We start from the raw sequence: 21,464 nt of genomic DNA, 5'->3' as shown, positions 1-21,464 counted from the left end.
ATTTTCTGACTAACAGCAGCTTGAATTTGGATGAATTTTTGCACATACAGGCAGGATAATGCCATGGTTTGTTTCCCTTTGGTTTTGGTGGGTTTTTTTGTTTTTTTGAACAAAGTTGTATTTTCCCTGCCCTTCTTGCTTACCGAATTTTCAATGCCACGATATGGAAATAAGTGTAGGACTAATTCTGTATATAAGCTATTCTGTGATCAAGTATGTAAAGGGATTATGGTCTTCAAATGAATTATTTTTGCTACTTTCCTTTGGGAAGAGAAAGTGCATGCTGTCCCCAGGTTTCGGTTCCTCTCTCCATCACTCCACCAGATGGGTCAAATGACTTTCATATTGGAACCTCAGGAAGGCTTTCAAAGGTGGTGCTCTGTCAGGGCATTTATTCTCCAGCCACAAGCAGGAATTGACAGCAAATTGAATTTCTGGAGGTGTTTGAAAGTGTCATAAACATTTGTTTGATCTTCAGAATGGGGAAATCCAGAGTATAATCATATGTGGAAAGGTTCTGGAATCCTCTTCTATAGTCTCCATTATTAGGCCTGATGTTACCATAAAGTGTATTCACTGAAGGAGTGAAGACCAAGGAAGATGAGCTGCTTTTCCTTTATCTGCAGAGTTTGACAATTTTAGCATTCAACTTGAAAAAACCCCAAAATTCAGCTCTCTTCTTCCAGCTTTAATCCAAAACCAAAGGAACGAGCTTGGTTCCACTCCCCCAGCCCCCTGAAATACTTCTTTTGAGTATGCAGAGAATCTACACATGGTCAATCCTGAGAACAAAAAGTCTTTCTGATGCTCCAGATTTGCTGTTGTGAGATCTCTGTGAGCCATGGTGCTTTCTGGCCTCGTCAGCCAAACTTCTACTGATGCATGTTTATTGTGATGATTATTGAGCTGTGTTTTGAAGAATGGAGGGAGACAGTCTCAGTGCACATATCATCTCTGGAAGGAAATACTGCCTTTATATTAATGTTGGTAAGCTGTTTTGATTGTCTCAGGGCAGTTCAGTCTCCAAAAGGAGTTCTCAGTGAGTTGCAGAGAGGAAGGAAATTCAGGCCTGTAGATGCTACTAGCAGGCTTCAGTAGTTAATATTTTGCACTGAAAGATTTTCTTCTCTTTTACTGAACGCCACACATCCATCTAGTGTTTGAAATTTGTTGTAGGAAGCAATAAGAGTCTAGAAAAGGGATTTTACTTTTAAAAATCCCTGTGGGGAAACTCTAAAGTATACCTGGAATAGAATTATTATGATAAGTAGCAGAGATAGTGTTTATTTATTTACTCATTCCTTGCATGGACTGTCAGTCCCTGTTTAGGCTGAGCCTTTTCAGAGAATATTTTCTTTCTACAGTATTTGAATAGTTTCTATCAGTGTGGGGCTAAACACTTTTGTTGGTAACAGCTTTGAATGCTAATTATCAATCCTCTGATTAGTCTGTAAGTTTAGTGATGTTTCTAATGATGGATACCTTTTCATACAGAATGAGTAAGACATAAATACAAAAAGCTTTAGTTAATGGAAGACTTGACATTGCTTTCTTTGCAGCTTTCTGATCTTCTGTCGTGAAGTGGTAAAGTTGTGCAGTATGTAATAGAACCATTATGTCCATGTGAAATGCTGTCATGACTCCTTGTGGCATGAAAGCCATTTCATTGTTATTTCTCTGCTCTCATATTAGTTTTCCATGAAAACCTCAAAAACTTGATGTACTGTTTAATTCTTCTACAGATTTTATTTTTTACTGAGTCTATTACTTTGTTTCACCTTTCTGTTAGTGCTCTTTGTTACTTGAAGTTGGCAAGAGCTCGCTGGCGAGCTATCTGTTTTCTGTATCAACTTCTTTATTTTCACTAGCAATCTTCCATTACCTATAAATGCTGACATCAGTGCTTAAGGGATTGCAAAGACCTCTGTGCAAGATCTAAATGCAGAGCTGCCTTCAACTTGTTGATGGACTAAACCCAAAGTATTCTAGAAACTGTAGAGTACCATTACAGGACTAGATAGGGAAGAGCAATTTAACTTTTCTTCAAGTATGTGCTTTCTACGTCTGCCCCCAGAGAGACAGACTTGCATGTATGGTAAAATTGCTATGGGCAGGGCTGGAAAGAGAAGCTTCTGCTAAGCTGAAGCACGTGAGTCTTTTGTTAGTGCTGCAGCAGATGCTGAGTTACTTGTAGTAAGGGAAAGTAGTAATTGCTTACTTTCTTTGAGATTTGGTTAAGCAGTTAGTTTGCCAATTTAGCAAATGTTTTCTTGGCTCTCCTGATTATAGTATAAATCTTAGTGAATCTGAATACAGACTATAATTTTGAGAGATCTTACTAATGTCTGCTGTAATGAAAACAGTTGAGAATTTTGTCTGTCAGACAAGTTGGTGGATCTAGCTCTCATGAAACCTGCCCTTCTTCCTGAAGAGTTTTCTCCCTGCTCTTCTGCTGCATTAAGCATACACTACCATAAAAGTTGTCTTCTTCAGTGAATTGTGCTAATATTCTGTACCTGATGTGTAAGGAATTTTCTTCTCTAGCAAGGGGGGGACGGACAGTTGCAGCCTCTAATTTCCTGATTTCTAAAACTACAGAAGTGAGGTTGTCAGGACCCATGCACAAGTGGAGCTTGCCTCATAGTGAGATTATTTTGTTGCCTTAATAATTTAGACCTTTCAGCTCTTGCCTGCCGCTGACCAAAGTGTCTCTGTTTTTAATAAACCAGCAAATGTCACAGCAGTGATTAGGTCACAGCAAAGAATTCAGTCGTAGGTGCTGAAGTCTCTCATGCTGTTGTTGTCCACTGGGTTTTTCTGACTGGAGTCCTTGTCCTTTAAACTTGTGTCATGTTACAGTGTTAAGGCACCGGCAGAGGAGATAGTGATGTAATGGTCTTGCTCTTCATTTTGGTCAGAGTTTGCAAAACTACCTGTTCTTTGATGCAAAGTTTAGAATGATAGAATGATACTCTGTATGTACTATGAGGTTTTCTTGAAGTGTGACACATTAGATTATGCAGTGAAAAAAACCTTAACAGTTAAACTTTGGAAATATTTCCTTACTGCAACATTGTCAGTTAAACATAAAAGCAGAACCACAAACAAACAAACCAACAAAACCAAAACAAACCCCTGAACTAAAACCAAACCAAACAAAAAAAAAAGTGATAATTGCAGATATTTTTTCTGTGAACAGTCATTTCATTGTGGAGGATAATGCCTATTTTTATTTGCTAGACATTTAACTTCTTCCCTCCATTCCTACATGTGTACAGAACACTAGATGTAATGGTGAGAAGGAAATGAAAATAAATGGAATGTGAGCCCTTTAAAGGTATAATTATTTCTATACAAGTTTTTAAACTCTGTTATCCTGCTGAGAATGTTGTGAACCATTTTGAACTGGGAAGGTGGAGCAATCTTCAGTCGTTAACTGAAGTCATTCAGACTTGAAAGTGTAGTTTTACATGACCACACATAGCAGCTTAAGAAAACTTCAGAGGTGCCAGGCTCATGTCTCCGTCATAATTTCTGCCACAAGTATGAGTGGAATCTTTCCCTCTTGAAATGGGACTGATCCCAAATGCTAACACAGTAAGACAAATACAGAACATACGGAATGTGAGAAACACGGCGGATGAAATCTAGTTATGAATGTCTTCTGCATTTTGGTAGCAGGTACTTTCAAACCTCTGTGCTGTTTGCTGGTTCTGATGGATAAAGCACCTAATTACTGAAAAGTTGTAAAGGCAAAAAAGTGTTATGGCTAGGTTAGAATATCAGGACTGCTCTTTATGATTCTGTTCTGATTTACTATGGTAAGTGTGGTATGGTCAGCATGTCAAAATAAGCTCAGTTTAAAATACTGGAGTTACTGTACTGGAGGAATGTTTTTATGTGCTTATTCAATGAATTCAAGTTTGTTTTCCCTGTCTTAATAATCCTTCTTTGTTCAAACTATTGTTTTTCACTCTCCTTTCTGTTAACTGTTAATGCGTCCATTTGTTTCCTAATTCAACTATTCCTTCTTCTGCTACAAGCTTACATGCTCCTGTCCCTCTAATGGCAGTCTTCATTTTAAAGGCTGTTTACATTGAGGTCTGTTCTTTGATTACGATTTACATGAGTACAAAGGGGGAAAAGGAGAGTTCTGCTAGGCCTGATTTCTCCAGGTTGCTGTTTTTTTCCCCTGCTTTTGTAAGGTTGGCAAGAGTTGGTTCTGCATAGGGCAGATCACCCTGAGGGTTTTTTGAAGAGGTGATGAAGAGAGAGTCTCACAGTTTCTGGACAGTTCTGCAGCTCAGTTGCAGTTGATGGAAATGCCTTCAGCAGTGTGACTGACTGCCCACTGTCTTTCCCGGGAAGTTTGTCACACGTAACGAATGGTATCTGAATGAAAGACAGGGAGTCACATCCTCCCTCGGGCATCCAGCTGCTCCGTCCAGCACGAGGTCTTCCATGGGCTGCAGGTACATCTCTCCTCTACTGGTCTCATTCATATGTCACAGTCCTTTCAGCTCAAGTTCAGGCCCAAGTTCCAGCCTGCCCAGAACAGCAGCACAAAACATCAGCAGCACCCTGCCCACCTGCCAAGCCAGGGGCATTGCTGTCATCACAACGTTCCCAGTCACAGTTCAGTGAGGTGATCAGCAGTACAGAATCGAGCAAGCAGCAAAAGCAAAGAGTGGCCACTAACAAGCTCTGTACTCTTAGTATACAGTCAGGAAAGCTAGCCCCATGGAAGGCATAGGAGCCTGCTGATTACGAGCCAAACAACGCTAACAGCTGTAAATGCAGTCTAGTGCATCCCAGGCAAATCTGTCATTATCTTGAGCCCTTTGTGCCTGACACTGGGTGCAAAAAAGGACTGTCATGGTTTAACCCCAGCTGGCAGCCAAGGCCCGCACAGCCACTCATTCCCCCGCTGGCAGGGTAGGAGAGAGAATCAGAAGGGCAAATGCTGGAAAATTTGCGGGTGGAGATAAAAGCAGTTTAATAGGAAAAGCAAAAGCCACATAACACATGCAAAGCAAAGCAAAGAATTCAGTGCTTCCCATGGGCAGACAGGTAGGTGTTCAGACTTCTCCAGAAGAGCAGGGCCCCTTCACATACAGTGGTTACTGGGGAAGACAAAAGCCATAACTCCAAATGTTGCTTGTTCCTTCTTCTTCCCCTCACTTGAGGGTGTGGAATACCCTTTAGCCAGTCTGGTCACCTGTGCCCGCTGTGTCTCCTCCCAGTCTCCCAGGTACTCCCAACTTCCTTGTCAGCTGGCAGTACAAAAAGCAGAAAGGGCCTTGGCTTCATGTAAGCCCTGCTCAGCAGTGATGAAAACATCTCTATATATAAACCCTGTGTTCACCACAAATCCAAAACACAGCCACATGCTAGACACTGTGAAGAACATGACCTGAGCCAAAACCAGCACAGAGATTCTGGTGCTCGTGTTTTGACACCTGCAAGTTCCAGATCACACGGTCTGGATTCTGTGTTGCATTCTCGTGGCCCTTCCTCCATGTTTTCACTTTTACAACTGTATCTCTTTGGAAGGAGAAAAAAGGTGAAAAGTGTTTTCCAAAAAAAAAAAAAAGGTTTCAAGACTCCCAAGTTAGGAATTGAGAGAATCAGATGCTGGAAGTGTGGAGGACTGAACAGTTTTTGTGCTCAATTAAAATGCTGTTAAATATGGTATGTAATACTAAGTAATAATGCAAACTCAGGTTTGTTTTCACATTTGCAGAAGTGAGGATTTTGTCTGAGGTGAGAAAGCTGCAGCAGCAAGAGTTCAGAGGAGTCTGAGTAACTGTTATGTCATTGCTCCACTTTATATCTGAAAGAGCTGAATGTTATAATTATGGGAGAAGTGTGAGCAGAGTGCATCCTAAAGCCCTCCTGGGGTTTCAGGAGCAGGGGAATGGTTTTGCAAGGCTCCTTATTGTTTGAGTTGTATGGTACATAGGTGGCTAACTTAGTGTAAGTTACAGTCTATACCTCTTAATGCAGAAACTGTACAGAATACTTGCTAACCATTTGCAAGTTATGGGGCAGTTCCAGCAATGTTGGCTCGTTCTCTGTTGTAGCAGCACTGAGGCAATTATTGGACAGATCTGTGAAGTTCAAAGCTTTGGTCACTGAACTGCTTTAACCAGGGGCATAGATACGTAGTTTTTCAGCTCTTTCCAAATATTTAAGTTTTGTTTCGATTAGTTAACCATTGAGTGCTGTTATCTGGGCTTAAATTACATAGGAATGTTTAAAAGGGATTGTTGGCAAAATGTGCATTCAGCTGCATTGTAGCACCTTTCTATTTCTTACCTACTGGCAGTTTCTGGCTTCACACTACAGATTTCCGTTTTGACAGCTACTGTTTTACTGCTGAGCCAGCATATCTGGACCAATAAGTGGAGTCATGTAACTGAAAACCTGAATTTTTAAATGCCTTTTAATAAATAGCAAGAGGAATTGTCTTATGACAATTATATGAAGATTTTTCCTCTCCTTTTCAGAAACAGGTAATAGGGAAAATTGTTATTTCTGGTAGAGATCTGTAACCACTTCAGATGAAAGATGAAAATCCTGGTATTCAGCTTATCAGACAGTTCCTCACTAGGAATACACAATTTCCTGGCCTTTGAGGTTGATTTCTCAGGTTGTAGAATTGCATTTAACATTTAAGGTAACTAGGTGTTTTTATTGTAGGATTAGGATTTTTCAAGTTAAAACATACATGTGTAAGGGAAGGAGGAAGACAAAGATCACAGGAGCTTAAAGTTTTTAGGAATTGATGCCACAGGACCACAAGGCTTGTTGCTTCTTCATGGTGAACCCTTCATGCCCCTGGTATCTTGCATGGTGGAGTCACAGAACGATCAGTGCACATACACACCATCAGTTCAAATGACAACTGAAAGTCACTTGATGTTTTGAGTTGCCCATCTGTGTTGCAAAAGACTTCATAACAAAGTCTGTTTCAGCTGTGGTTAAGACCTTAAATTTCTTTATCTGAAATGCATGGATATTAAACAACAAAAATTATGTGGGTTCAGATAGTGGAATCTCACTCAAGGTTTGGTTTTAAAGGGCTTTTTTCTCCATGAGACTCAGGGCTGGTTTTGATCTCACACAATTACTGGAAGCCAAGGATCTCTTAGTCTGCTTTGGTCCATGTGGAACAAAGTGCCCTTTTAATGACTTGTAATTTACATCTCCAAATTCTCAACAAGGAGGATGTATGACAAATGTGCCTATAACATTTTGTCAGGACTTCATGTGGGATAGCACTCGAGTTAAGAGCAGTCTTTTCTTCAAAAGCTGTCTGCCTCTAGCAGTGATTCTTATTCCTGCTAATGAGCCAGATTTTTTTAGAGAAGGTCATAGTGGTGTTCGTTAATGAAATGAGTTCACTCCTGTGGCAATGCTGTATTTTGTAGTATTTTTAAAGACTTTAAAGAACACTTTTAAGACCTCTTCCCAGTTTTATCAATGGTTTAAATGCATGTTGATTGGAATGATCTTCTACCCTCAGCACTAAATGAACAAACAGCAGAATGTAACAGCAATTTGAATGTAATTAAACTGGTGATTCTTTGTCACAGATGGAAAAATGTTTAGTAGGATAAAATCTGCCAAGTCAGACATTTTTATTCAAGCTATCTTGCAGAAAAATTTAAACTTGTTGCACAGATATTCTTCTGTGCCCTACCATTTGTTAGTTTGTTATAAGGACTGTCAAGACCCTATCAAGACCAACTCATGATCTGAACAACTAAGTATATTTTAATTGGAAGGGGTGTGTGGAATGCACCTTACTTACGAGTTTTGAAGGAAGTGGTTTCACAGGCTGTAGAGTCAAGCTAATGGTGTGTTGCTGCCAAACAAAGTTCAGTTTTCACCCTGCAGTGCATCTTCCTTGGGTGTTCTGAAGTCCTCCATTAACCTTCCTGTAAATAAATCAATTTAACACTCTAGCAGAGGGCCGTCCACAGATTAATGAGTCATTCCCAAAGCATCCCTAAGCCTTGAAACAGCACTACCTGTCTGGAAGATGTTTAAATGAGATTTGATTAAGAGCTGCTTTGAAGAGTATATAGTGATGAAATTCTAAAGTTCTGCTAATCAAGACATCCAGACGGCAGTTAAGGAAATGCATTTCCTAATGTAAAGTGCAGCAGAACTTTTTTCTTGCAAGGAAATTTACTGACAATGTAACTATAAAAGTTTTTCTAAACAAAAGGTTCATTAACTGAATTGCATTTTAAATGTATTACGTACTAGTCTGTATAGAACTTTATGCATATACAGGTATTATACAATAAACCACATACAGTAGTAAATCCATTTTATTAAGAAAATTCCCCCAAAATAAAAATGAAGAATAATTGTTTTGTCCTTTAAAACTTTGAAACCATTAAATCAGCTTTTCTGGTTGTATTATAGTACAAATGCTTCAGATTCCTGTAGGTTTTTTGTTATTCAATGAAACATCTGCTTTGGAGCAGTGTGTTTCCTCATTTTCCTGTTGCAGTTCTTCTCTACTTATGCTGCCTTCTCTGCTCACCTTCTCTACTCTTGCAGCTGCCTGAGCGCTACCAGAATGAAATGGAAATGTCTTGCATTAGTGTGACATGATTTCAGATAGGTAAGTGTAATTCTGTTAGTGAAAGCAACTGTGTGGAGAGGGTTCAGTGGAGGGCAGGGTACTGGCTGAACTTAAATGAAAGCTGCGCATGACAGTCAAGTGGGTTTTAAAAAGGCTGTCCCTATTAACAGATGAGCACAAAAGTTACAAAAGATAATTCTTTGTGCTCTGATTCTTTATATTCAATACCTTTTCACTGAGATGGTACTTAGTCCGTTGGGGTGTGTAAGAGAAGGGCATAAAATTCTTGGTAATGAAATTTCATTCCTACTCCTAAATGGGCTTAATAGTGTAATAACTGACATTGTAGTTATGTACACATCCCTGATTTCAGTGATACTGAGCAGCCAAAATCAGTGCAGGACACCAAGTTTTAAAAACATTTTATTGTTTTCAAACCATTTTGTCTTGACCTTTCCATTCCCTGCTGATTCCTACTGTGCCCACTACATTAGTTGTCTCAGAGGTTAAAAGGAGACAATGACTGAGAAGTCTAGAATTGAAAATAAGAATCCCAAACCTTATTAACTGGTATTGCAGGTACAACCAAATTGAAAAGTTTTCATGCTGTTATAATAGGGCCACCTCATATGCTCCCAATGTGCAGGTCTCCAGACATGCTACTCATTGCAGATCTTTACTGGACACCTTTCCCAAGATGCAGAACTTCAGTATTGTTCCAAAGTTTGGAATTTTGATCCCAGTGATTATATTTTCATGCTAATGAGGATCAGTATCTTGCCTCTGAAATTTGACTGGCTAGCCAGGTGCCTCCTAGTACCTCATGCAGAAAAGTTGATGTGGGAAGAGTATGTCTTAAGTGATAGAAATTCATAATACGAGAATTTCTGTATTTTTATGATAGTGTGTTTACTGCCATTTTAAGTGCCATGGAAGGAACTTAGAAAAGCTTAATAACTTCCTTTCCCCTTTTTTGAGGTTTACAGGCTGGCTTGATAATATTAATACAGAAGACCAGTATAATTTAGGATTGTATGATGGTGCTTTTGAGGTGAGCTGCTTGGAGACAGAAAAGCAAATCACCATTTGAACAACCAAAGAAAAAACCCCCAAAGCCTGATGTCTTAGTACACTTCAGTAAATGAATACCAAAAAATAAAAGCTACTCTGAAAGTGCTCTGAGAATTGGATTAATCTTGTGTTTCGTACAGTTTAGCCTAGTTGTGGGAATATGTGATTTTTATAATTGCTGTTTCTTTCTCTAGGATGAATGTTTTTGTCAGTACCCAGATCTGCCCCCTCCCTCCCCCCCCTTTTTTTTTTGTAACATAGTAGTCTTTTGTATTAGTTTCAATAACTTTTGGGTATTGATTTTAAGATAAGATGTCATTTTACAGTGAAATCTGTATTGTAACTTATAAACTCAAGGTAGATCACTAAAACTGCACCTCAGCTAGCTTTGAAGTTAATATTGATTGAAAGAAAACTGAAAGTACCTATAAAAATTCTCACATAATGTGTTCCTTTATGTTCATTATCAAGTTTTATTTCTTATAAAAAATGCCTGCCATCTGTTGCCACTTGAAAATCTTCCTATTGCTGAAATACAGAAATGTGATCTCTCCCTTAATTACACTTCCAGTATGTTTTCTGTGGATGTAATACATATTTATCCCTTATCTGACTGTAAGAAATGTTGAGGCAGTGGAGAAAGTGGAGGAGGAATGATATGGGGAATAACAGTGGGGCTGACAGTTGTGATGGTAGGTGGGAAGCAATCAAGTAAGTAGGCCAGGTTGCATTTAGTGTGTATGTACATGTTTCTTACTTGTAAAATCTGCCATTCTCTTATTTTGCACTTACTGCTTTTCTTCCTAAACAGAACCTTTAGAAATGCCAGCTGTAATTTAGTATTGGTGCCTTATGCATACTAATAAAGGCAATTTTTAATCATCATTGCTTGACATCAGGAAAACCTTAGTCTTGAGTTTCTTTGCCCTGTGTTTGCTTTTGCCTTCACAGCTGAGGGCAGCTAGTGCCAAAATCTGTCTCCAGCTCAGTGTATGGACAGAGGGTGGTTAATTTCTGTGCTCTTTTGGATTCCCATTTGTACATTGTAAGTGCACTTTTATGTTGTTTACTTGTTAAATAGTCCTGCAACAAAACTGGGGGGGGCTTCTATAACAAAGATTTACAGAGGTTATAGGTTGTCTTTACAAGTGTGGTTTAATAATGGTTGTGCTGCAAATCCAAGAGTTAAGGCTAGGACATCACTTGCATTTGTTAACCTGCAGTTGGCAGAATAAAAATACACATTGTAATTTTCCAAAGTTTGCTGTATCAGGGGCTCCATCTTAGAGAAGCTGTAAAAGCTTGAAGCACTGTCTGGATCATTTAGTTAACTTTGCTTTTGTCTCCACCATCTTCCTGCTGTCTCCTAAGTAAACAAGGTGCCTGATTACTTTTCTGCATTATGTGAAGTGTAAGACCATTAAAATTATTTGGGAATATTTGTCTAAAGCCCTCCTAGACATAATTCTTAGGTAGTGTATGCATGGGTTTTCTTTACATTGTAGATTTTAATTTAAGTAACTATTTCTGTTTTCTCCTTATCTTGTAAGTAGCAGCCATAGAGCTCTCTAAGATCAGGATGTGATAGGTGAATGTAAGAGAGACAAAGGAGTTTTTCATTCACAGTCTGTGTTGTTCCAGTTGTGAGAACCCTTTCTGGTGCTTGGTGCAGTTTCATGCCATTCTTCCTTACTGTGTTCATCTAGAGCTGAACACTATTTCAGAAGATGCTTTACCAGGGGCTTGCAAAATTGCACTGACAGCAGTCTGTGTCTGTTGAAGCTGACCCATTCTGGGTGAATCTTTATCTGATTATGGCTGCACTAAATATTGTTAATATTTGAAGCTTGTTCTTTCACCTGTTTGGATGGAAGGCCCCGTGCATGGCAGTTTTTATGTTATATTGCTAAGTCATGGCGACTGTGAGCTCAGATCTACAATGACTCTAATAAAAGTCATCATGTATTGAAATATGAGTCAATGCAGGGATGATGTCCACCTGCTTTGCAGTGTTCTGTTATGTTAGTGGGTGGGTAAAGATCCAGTCCTGTTTTTAAAGTTGGGGAAAATACTGCATAGTACAACTCTGATCTTTGACCATTTTACTGGCAAAGAGATGTTTATTATCTTTATTAGAGAAATAACAATTGATTATTTACTTAATTATATTTCCTAACTCTCTGCCTTGTAAGCATCTGTTGTCCAGTGAAAAGTTAAAGAAGAAAACTAACTGATAATCTGTGTCTTTGTATGTCTCTTTGGCTGCAGACATTGAGAGATTGATTGTGCAACCATTTCTAGCTAAAATATAGCAAATGGTTTGTTCAGGACTCTAATACAGTCAGTTTTAATACAGACTCCAAATCTTAACAATGTATAAAAGAGAAAATATTTAAATAAAACCTTATACTAGTGTCTTTGTATCCAGGCCTGGAATTAAACACATATGTAGTAACTGATTTTTAAGATTAGTTTCCAAACTGGGTTGTGGTGGTGGTTTTGTGATTGCTTTTGTTTTGTTTTCTTTTTCTTTAACTTACTTTTAATATATTTAAAACCTTAATAGTACTTATATTTTTGATTGTTTTTAAGTAAGTTAATTCCTGTAACAGCTGGGAGGAGGTGGTGCTTGATGTTCCTCATTTCTCTCTGCAAAATGAAATGACAGAAAATGTTACAAAATTTGTGTGAAGGGTGTAGGATACAGTTTTGAGTCACTTGGTTTACTTCAGCTCCATTGCTCTTTCTCACGCCTTACTGAAATCCCTTTTTTCCTCATTATGTCTTACTAATGACATGTAAGACAGAAATTTTGGCTGTTTTGACACTTCACTGCAGAGCATATTTCATTTTCTGTGGACAGAAACGGGTGTTCTATGGAAAAGTACCAGGTAGATAAAAAGTAAGTATGTGCCGTGAGCAGGGAGTAAATGGGTGGGCAGAGTTAGTGCTGCTGTGTCCTGACTGTTGCTTCTACTTGATCTCAAACATTTGTTAGAGTTGCATGTCACTTGTTAACAGTGCTGTCTTTACCTTTACACTGAAGGGTAAAAGTGAATGTGTTTTGCTTTGGGATGGACATTTCTTAAGCCACCCTAGTACAACTGTTCTAGTATGGTATGGCTGGACCCCAGGTAGTTTCTCTTTAACCTGCTAAGCTTCCTCAAAAAAGACAGAAGTACTCTTGAGGGTAAAGAAGTAAACACTGCATGGTCATTTTAAGAGGATGTTTTCATGAAAGTAGTGTAATACTGAAGACTCTTTGTTTTTTATTACCTGATGGTTGATGTTGCCATTAATGATGATCCAAATTCTCTAATGACAAATTTAATTTCAAATAAGTTGGCGGAAAATTACGTTATTCGTACTTTGCTTGGTGTATCTACTCTTTGTCTTTTGGTCATGAATCTTGTTAAAAATATAAAGGCAATGTGAAATGGCTAGTAAATAGGAAGAATTTCTGACTTTAAAAATCTGTCAGCTTAAAGCTCATTACTGAAGCAGTCCCTTGGGGAGCAATACTGATGATGGAGTTGTACTTACTATGTGTAGGAAATGGGAGTATTCAGACAGAGCTTGTTTAGTTTGCCAGGAGGTTGCAGAGAGGGAGAGAAAAAACATCTCACTCATTTGTCTAGCTATGGAACCAAGACTAGAGATTAGAAAAAACACAAGACAACAAAACCAAAGCAGCCAATTCAGTTACCAGCTCACACAGTCACTTTAAAACTATCATCTTAACCTTTATGCTTTTAAAAAATTTCCTGCAGTATTGTTATGGGGATAGTAATACTCTTGTATGAATTAAAAATTTTAAGATGTCAATTTTGAAGATGCTTTTACTTGCTGTCTACAAAATAAGGTGCAGGTTTTTTCCCTGTTATTGTTTGTTTGTTTGTTTTATTTGCTATTTGTTCAAAACTGTGCTTAAAACAAATAGACTTAGACTTGGAGAATGTTTCAGGGTGAAAAATACGATAGCAGTCTAGAGCCTTAGGTACTGATGCAGTTGTTCTTCTCTTTCCATCTCCCCTTTTGCTTGGTTGAGTGACTCAGATTTTGTGAATGTGTTTTGTAGGCACTGTTCTTGATCCCACAGACACAAGCCTCCAGTAATTCAAGATACTGTGAAGAAATCACTAACTTGCCTGCATCTTAGGAAGCTCTACCTTCTAAAGAAAGCTTCTGATTTTTAGGGAACAGTGAAATATCCCGGCATCTCCACCCAGCCCTTCCTCTCCACCTTCAAAAAAGCCCCCAAACCCCAAGTACTGGTATGTGTAAAAACAAAAGAGGTGTTGATGTTATTCTTGCTCTAGGAAGATGTGGTGACTTTCTAGTCCCTTCATGAATGATTAGGTACATTGTGATCACTGTATATAGGCTTTGTAATGTTCTAATTTTTAATCTTGATTAACTGACCTGATCTCCTTCAATGACAAGGTGGCCTGCTTAAGTGGATGAGGGAAGGCTGTGGATGGAGACTTCAGCAGAGCCTTTGACAGTTTCCCACGGCATTCTTCTGGAGAAACTGGGTGCTCATGGCTTGGACAGGTGTACTCTCTGTTGTGTAGAAAGCTGGCTGGATGGCCAAGCCCAGAGAGTGGTGGGGAATGGAACTAAATCCAGCTGGCCACCAGTCACAGGTGGTATTCCCGAGGGCTCAGTGTTGGGGCCAGTTCTCTTTAATATCTTTATGAATGACCTGTACCAGAGGATCAGTTCCATCCTCTGTCAGTTTCCAGATGACACCAAGTTGGGTGGGAGTGTTGATCTTTTGCAGCATGGGAAGGCTCTGCAGAGAGATCTAGACAGGCTGTATCAATTAGCCAAGGCCAGTGGTATGAAATTCAGTAAGGCCAAGTGCCAAGTCCTGCCCTTGGGTCACAACAACCTTGTGCAGTGGTAGTCTGGGGACAGAGGAGCTGGAAAGCTGCTCAGCAGAAAAGGACCTGGAGGTCCTGATCAGTAGCAGCTGAACATGAGCCATCAGTGTACCCAGGTGGCCAAGAGGCCCAGGTTACCCTGGCCTGCATCAGCAGCAGTGCAGGCAGCAGGGCCAGGACAGAGATTGTCCCCCTTAACTCAGCACTGGTGAGGCTGCACCTCAAGTTTTGGGCCTGGTTCTGGGCCCCTCAATTCGAAAAGAACATTGAAGTGCTGGAGCAAGTTCAGAGAAAGGCAATGGATTTGGTGAAGGGTCTGGAGTGCAAGTGTAACGAGAAGCGTCTGAATGAGCTGGGGTTGTTCAGCCTGGAGGCAAGGAGGCTCTGTGGGGACTTCATTGCTGTTACAGCCAGGTAGGGGTCAGCCTCTTCTGCCAAGTAGTAAATGATAAAACAAGAGGAAATGGCCTCAAGTTGTGACTGGTGAGGTTTAGATTGGATATGAGGAAAAATTTTGTTGCTGAAACAGTGATCAGGCAATAGCCCAGGTTGTCCAGGGCAGTGGTGGAGTTGCAAACCTAGGAGGTAATTAAAAGATGCATGGATGTGGCACTTAGGGACATGGTTGGACTCAACGGTTTTAAAGGTCCCTTCCAACCTTAATGATTCTATGATTCATTGATCTTTAATGAAATTAACTTACAACTGTGTTTTAAAACAGCTATTATGAAGGAACTGACATTGGGTAGAAACTCTGTGGGGAATGGTTGACCATAAAAGTCAGGCTGTGAACTCAAACTGGTTGTGGCAGGCAGGTGATGTGGGTTAAGAGGGGTAAGGGGATTTAGGAGGACTAGTCAGTACATGTAGCTGGCAGTGCCTAGTGTATGGTCTGTGCAATCTCTTTTACCTTCTTAAACTCCTTTCTAAGTCCTTCTGGGTTGAGGGGTGCTCTGTTCTATGTCTGGTACCAGGGGCCTGAGAGGCAGCAACTGCAAGTCAGACCATGAGTCAGTCTGGGGGCATGAGTGGACTGAACTGCCAACAACAGAAGTGGGACCTCAGGTCCCTGGAGCCCATGTATCCATGGTGCCAGGAACTTGAGCAAATGAGATTCAGGGGTGTTCTGCAGCTGGAGTTTATCTGCATGCTGGAAGGACTGTTTCTTGACTGCCAATAACAAACTAAAGTGAAACCAAGTGCCAGACAGTGGAGTGGGAGTGAAGCCGTGTGTTCACCGTGGCAGCAAATACAGCAAGTGAGTGCGTGTTAAATGCAGAGCCAGCCAAGCCTCCATGTACAGGTGAAGTGGCCAAGTGTGTGTGTATCTGTAAGGGCAGACCAGGGGAGGAGCTGGTTGTTGGAGTGACCGAGTGAGCCTCTCTGGCTGCCACGGACGGTAGGATCTGGGAATCTCTCTGAGTGACACTGCTGGTGAATGTGTGTTTTTCATTTTTTTCCTTCTGTATCCAGTTATTAAGATACACACCTGCTTTATTGATGTTAGGATACTGGTGCCATCTGGTGGTATTAATGCATTCCCAGAAATGAGAAAAACAACTTGTGAAGAGTTCCACTGAGATGTGAGAAATTGCTGGCCAGATACACAGAGGAGTTCCCAGATACATTTGCTGACTTAACATGTAATTATGCTGTTGTATTAAGTCATAAAAGCTGCACATGCACTCATACTTTGCTTGCTAGTGTGAATTTAATCTTTATTTCTTTCTGCTCAACAGAAAGATTTGTTTGTAGTGGTTTCTTTTATTAAACAACTTCAAGAGTTTTGTGGGATTTAACAAAACTTTATAACTCAGTCTAGAAGACAGATTATCTTCTCTTAGTTCACCCAGCTCAACCTTCTCATTTGTAATATGTTTGAAGTCACTATTCGCTTTTTCAAGTGGCTTGTAATCTGACGAGTTGTCAAGAGCAGTCACAGCACTTGAGCAATCCTTTAAGGAAAATATTAGTACTCAATTCTGACTTGTTAGTGTGCAGGATTATAGCAAAGCCACTTGCCCAGTCTCTATCAACCATCTATATAAAGAAATGAACAGAATTTCCTGTCCAGCTTTTATAGTGCATCACTGTCCAGTAACCATAACACGAAGAATATGGTGATGACTTAGGACCAAGTGGGTTGTTGGGTTTTTTTCCTCATAAATTGAGTGGCACTTTTTTTTTCAGATTAATCAAACTAACCTTATCCTTTTCCAGTAGCAGTGAGGGAAGATGCCTGCCAATTCCTTTTGGAAGACAATTACTGGAGTTTATGTTGGAATGTTCTCTTGGAATGATGATAAGCCTCCAAGATGGTTTCTTCAGAAGCAGTGCCACTGACTGCTCTGTTCTACACATTTTGCTGCAGAAACAGATCTTTCAAGTGACAAATGCCTTGTGCAGTTTACTGTCTGTATGAGAGGCTTTCTGTCCTCAAAAGAAATTTTTTTTGTGGGTTTCAACAAAAGAGCATCCCATGCAACTCCATACTGCTTTCAGTTAATAGAATGTTTTTCTTTGAATGCAGTCAAAGAAATTCACAGTGGAATTGCTAAGAGCTTTTTATTTGCATTGTTCTGAAGTTCTTGTCTAGTGCTATCATTAGTATCTTGTTGTGTTATTGTACTTATAATTCCGTTAGCAATATAACTGAAATCAGTAACTAAAGGCTATACCTTTGATTTTTTGGAGCAGAAAGATGAAACTGCTAGTAGTCCTTACCTGTTTCTATAACATCTGAACGTTCCCTGCATTGAATCAATACAAAAAAATTGCTGCTTCTGTCAAACTTACCTATGCATGTGAGGTTGTATCCCCTTTGGTTAGGGGAAGAAAGTCTTCTTTTTCACGATTTTTTAAAATTTAATTTTATTCTGGAAAATATCAAGAAATTCTGGAAATATGGATTGTTTTCGTGAAAGTATTTTTGGAAGATTAAGGTACAAAGAGCAGATTACTTACAACTATAGCTTGAAAACTGAGAATACTGCTCATCTGGCTGTGGATCTTCAATCCCAAATATTTTCTTTTCTTACAGACTGATCACTATCTAGTCCATAGGTTGTGGTTCCAGATTTCTACTTATTTATTTGGTATTTTCCCTGTCATTTGTGAAGAAAAGTAATTTCCTTTTGCAATCACATGGTGACCGGTCTCTTTAGTGTTTTGAGTCATTTTTCCTTCTCTAAGTGTGTTCTTTCATTGGAGACTATATCTCTTCTTTTCTTAGGATCTAATTTTGACGGTCTTTTTCCCCTTTACTTGCTCACAAATGCCTCTGCTCTACTGTTATTTTAAATGTATACACATACTGACATACTTGCAGGTGAATTTAGTCAGCCAAGTATTTCTTTGTGGCAGCTGTATTTTGAGGAATTTTGGATGTTAACTTTCAGACTATTTTTCTGTCTTTTCAGGTCTCTGGATGGCAGACTCTGAAAAGAAATGCTGTTTTAAGAGGTATGCCTCATGTAGGCCAAAATATGCTGGACTAATGTCTGTATAAATGATAAGGCCACACTTCTGAGGAGTCCCTCTGCTGGTCCTGTCTGTAATCTTGCATGAATTGTAGTTTTCAGTGCTGAAATCTCTCTGCAAGGTGAAAGCTTTTACAGCGACATGCAGGCTTGTCTTATTGGTGACAGTTTTAGTAATTCATTGCTTAACTTTTTGCTTGATCTTCTTAGTGGATGAAGTGAATGAAACATGAAAAACATGAATTGGCCTTCTGTCATATGCATATCCCTTTCCAGCCTCTCCTGACTGTGTGTTTGGTTTTGGGTTTTGGTTTGCTTGTTTTGCAATTGGGAATATCACCCAGATACTTTTGTAATTGTCCTCACTCCCTTCCTTTTGGTCTGGTATAACACTTACCAAACAGTAAGAGGCTGACACCGTGCCAGCAGTGTAGGTTAAAAAATAATGTTAGCTGGAACCAAGATGATGAAATACTAATCTTGCTTTTTCATTTGCAATGATAATTTTTTCATATTAGCTGAATGTTGGAACATTTTCTATGTTTGTTTGGGGTTTCATGTTCCAGCACTTAAGGAAACTGCCTCTTCTATCTTCATTGTTGGTATGTTGTTTCTGAATAATTCATTGCTTGGCAGCTGTTAAGAAAACAGTCTCTTCAAAATGGAATTCTTCTACCAGGTCTCCCATCCATTTCAGGGCTCCTAAGTGGCAGATTTTAGAAAAGTAGGCTTTGTCTTTGTAAGAGAAAGTTTGGTCTAACCCAGACTTCTCAGGATTCCCATTCTAATTTATATTTTTAAACAGGACCTCTTTTTATTTTGTTAGGCATGTCAGAAGGTTTCCTGTTTCTCTAAAGCAGTACAATGTTGATTTGTTTTGTTGTGACTCAAAAATAATTCTCAGGATGAAGTACTAACAATTTGGGTTAAAACTGGCTCTTCAGCTGTTGACTGAGATTTTGTTGTTGGTGTTTTTTATGTAGTATTTACAAAGTCCAAAAAAAAGAGATACTAAGAGTTAGGGAAGATGTTACTGCTATTTTCAACACAGCCCATGGGTGGAAATCGAGATGACAGTTCTGCACCATTCCTGAAGGTGCACTTGTGTGTGATGAGAGGCTGGTACCAGGTTGCAATGGAGGACATTCCTATGAGACAATCGGAGTACTTTTATCAGTGAAGATGGTCAGACCCTGGAACAGGTTGCCCAGAGAGGCTGTGGAATCTTTGTTCTTGAGGGTGTTCTGAGTGGAGCAAGAGTATGTCCACAGCAGCTCAATTTACGTGGGCCTGCTTTGAGTGAAGGCTGGACTAGAGCAGCTTGGAGAGGTTATTCCATTGCATCCATATCATTATCCTGTGCATGTATCTAACCTGCCGAGGGGGGGCTTTGTTTGCATTTTGTATTTCCTGTAAAAACAGCTGAGGCTCAAGTTGGTATGTTTTATTTTGTTGTGTCTCTTTTGTGGGGTACTTTTTTGGTCTTGGTTGGTTGGGTTTTTGTTTTTAAGAAGGATTTATTGAGTTTGAGAAGTGTTTTGTGATTATAGAACTGAGGAACGAGTTCTTCCTATTCCACAACATGGCTTTGAGGGAGAAGAATTGTCCTTTGGTTCACGTGTTCGATTGTTGTCTAGGTAAAGGGTAGGACTGATGCTTTTTTAATCAAACGTCACTGTTCAGTCAATGAATTGAGAGTCAAAAGTTATCTGCAGTTCTTACAGTTTGGGATCACTTGCTGTTGCAGGTTACTATTTGAGCCAGTAAATCTGTTTAGAAGGACTCATGGGTTTCTGTGTCATACATATTTGCTTTTCTTGGCTTTGGCTCTCTAAAAAAAAATTAGGTCTGATATTTCTGTTGTCCATTAACTGACATGGAGATTTAATGGGAGCCTGAGACTTGCAGGGTTCAATTGTGAAATTGGGCTATTAGTTTTGGAGATGTCATTGTACATGTTCAGATTCTGGCCCGTTCTCTGAATTTGCCTGCTTTTGTATAGAATTACAACTTTTCTGTGCAGCTTCTGCTTTGAAATGTGGCTGTGATTCTGTGAAAACAGAAGTCTTAATTTGGAGATAGGGTTTTGTTTGGGTTTATAAAAAACAATTTTGGGCAAGAAGACATCAGTCTAGGTTGTGCTCTGGACAAGTAACCTAATCATCTCCTCCTGTTAATACTTCAAGCTGCTGTGTACGGCTTTAACATGAACCCAATTCTGTGAATTTTCTTTCTAATGCATCCAGTTTTAGATGTTGAGCTCATGGAACCTTCATTGAGTTGATGTCTGTGATTATGATTGGGTAACAGTTGACACCAGTTAAAATAGAAGTTCAGTTTGTGTATGACATAGATAGGCTAAGTTAGTGTGATAGTGTATTGAGTTCATAGGATCATGTGATAATTCAGGTTGGAACAGACATCAGGAGATCATGTCTGGTGACCAACAATGGGGCTCGAGGCATGAAGCTGTGTCAGGGGACATTTAGGTTAGATACTGAAAAACCAGAGGGTGGTTGGGCACTAGAACAGGCTCTCCAGGGAAGTTGTTAAAGCACCAAGCATGTCTGAGTTCAAGACATTGACTGAGTCTGGACAATGCTCTAAGACACATGGTGGAATTGTTGGGGATGTCCTGCACAGTGCCAGGGAGTTGGATTTGATGATCCTTGTGGGGTTCCTTCCAATTCAGGTTATTCTGTGTAATCCAATTGCTCAAAGCAGAGTAAGCTGAGGTCAGACCAGGCGGCGTGGAGCCTGATCTGGATATCTGAGCAGGTCATGCTCTTGACTGCAGGGTTCCTTGGGAATGTGGACTCCGAGATGGTCTTTTGGACTCCTGCTGTTTTTCTGTTCAGGGTTAAATTACTTGTTTCAGAAGTTTGTGAATCCATTTTTAGCTTTCTTTTCATCATATCGCTGTTTGAAAGATGGGAAGATGAGTTCTGTGAAGGAGACCACCTGGAATTCAGATTTGAAGAAAATCTCATTCCCATTTTCAAAGGGACAAAGTTACAATTTAATAAAAAGATTACAATAAGTACAATAATACAGAGAAAAAAAATCACTTTTAACCCACAAAACTCAGATGTATGACCCAGCACCCTGGGGCATGAGCAGAGTAGTGTTTGTTAGCCCCTGTGCTGAGCCCCACGTGGTTCCACTGAGTCCAAAATAAAAGGAATGGAAAACCTGTTGGTGAGGATGATGATCTCAGTCTGGTCAAGAGTGGCAGTCACAGTCCTGTTGAGGTTCTGGTCCTCCTCTGGATCTGACAAGTGGTACCAGAAGTCCCCAAACCCCAAGATTATATATGCTCAGGTTCAGATGGGAATACCCAGTACCTCCCCCAGGGCAGGAAGTTTCACAGTGGGTGATGTAACTCTGTGAGTCATGGGATTTTGGCATCGATTTAATGGCCCGTTA

General features: G+C 39.7%; 1 protein-coding gene across 2 annotated transcripts in view; it reads left to right on the top strand.

Annotated features, from left to right (window-relative positions):
* The window catches only part of PCGF3 (polycomb group ring finger 3), a 55,030-nt gene that overhangs the window by 7,342 nt on the left and 26,224 nt on the right, over positions 1-21,464 (top strand). The window contains exon 2 of one of the 2 annotated variants that reach the window (XM_071580888.1): positions 17,979-18,021. The exons of the other annotated variant lie outside the window; for it this stretch is intronic. The gene's annotated coding sequence lies outside the window, so the exon portion shown is untranslated. The remainder of the gene's footprint in view (positions 1-17,978; positions 18,022-21,464) is intronic. 2 annotated transcript variants of the gene reach the window in all.

This window comes from Pithys albifrons, chromosome Z, assembly GCF_047495875.1.
Source record: "Pithys albifrons albifrons isolate INPA30051 chromosome Z, PitAlb_v1, whole genome shotgun sequence".
Taxonomy (NCBI): Eukaryota; Metazoa; Chordata; class Aves; order Passeriformes; family Thamnophilidae; genus Pithys; species Pithys albifrons.
This window is presented reverse-complemented; position numbering and strand designations above follow the sequence as displayed.